Below are 1444 nucleotides of genomic sequence, written 5' to 3' on the forward strand. Positions count from 1 at the left end.
TTCGGCATAAACTTACATTACCTCTGTAATCAAAGAAACAACATAAAACATAAAACATAAAACAAACATATCTACTTTTTAGGGCAATAACGTCTAACCTGAGATAGTTGTCTTTGGCGGAAACGGATCAGAGCCAGAAAGATTTGATGGCAATTTCCTGGTCGCAGTTTCTTTTGAGAATGAGATATTTGGTAAATGGTACCCGTTTATTGCTGTCGACATGTACAATAACAACATCATTTTGTCCCTTTCAGGAGAAATTTTTACATTTTTTCCTAACGGATCTATTTGTCTGCGTATTGAGATTAGACTTTCACTGGTAACCCATTATATCGCATCAACTAGCAACGGAAACATCCTCATTTCGAACAAATATCTGCGAGGTGTTCAGGTGTTCAACAACTCCGGACATTCTTTGTACACATTTGGCAATGTAAGTCGCAGTGAAGGTCCAGTCAACGGCATCATTGTAGACAAAGAAGGCAAAATTTTCGTAGCTTACCAATATAGAGATCGGGTAGACATGTTCACTAGTTTGGGACAATTCTTTCCCAACGCCGTTAACGTAACAGGCCCATGGGATATTGCTGGAGGACCTGGCGCAGAATTGGTGGTTACTAACATATTAGACCATAGTGTAACGGTCTTTTCACGTCACATGGTATAAAAGTAACACATAATAGAGTTATTATAGCTATTGTGTCACTTAGAATGCGATAAGAAACAAATATGTGGCATAGGAATGTAAGGAATTAAACTGTTAAGATTGATTTGCTGCTGGAGAGAAGCTTTTATATGATATAAAAAGCAGCGATAGAATAATTCTAGACTTGCTACATCACGCCTTGGAGACAAAGGCTGTAAAGTGGCGAACAAGTCACTCCCACAAGATTCCTTTATCGGTTTTGTACTCTGTTGAGACAGGTCGGGGAGTTCTCCAGCCCAAATGCAGATAGAAATCAACATATTCACGTAACACCTTGGCACATTCACTAAACCCCATCAGTTTATTTGGTAATCGAACTGTCCAACGGTAAAGTATCATCGGTTTGTGATAAATGTAAGGCTTGTTCACCTTTATCCGTGGGGTAGCCTAAATTCGTTGTTAAACAAAAATATGTATCTAGGGATATCAGGTCAACATACACGGGTTTTAAATATTTTAAATATTGCAGTTTAAAACAACCGTCATTCTACTTGACGATCCCTCCAAAAACGTATTTTGGAATACAGCGGATATAGGTTACCCCACGGATAAAGGTGCCGTAACGTTAACTATCATGTAACCACGCACAACATTTGCTTCTCATTGTACCTGTTATATACAGCTGCTGCACTATGAAGTCGGACTTCGAACTTTGCTTGTTCAAAGGTCAAAGTTCATATATGCTTGACAGTAACCAAAAGAGAGAAATGGCGTGTTCATTGAACGTAAGTGTGTAGT

This window comes from Branchiostoma floridae, chromosome 19 (assembly GCF_000003815.2).
Source record: "Branchiostoma floridae strain S238N-H82 chromosome 19, Bfl_VNyyK, whole genome shotgun sequence".
Lineage (NCBI taxonomy): Eukaryota > Metazoa > Chordata > Leptocardii > Amphioxiformes > Branchiostomatidae > Branchiostoma > Branchiostoma floridae.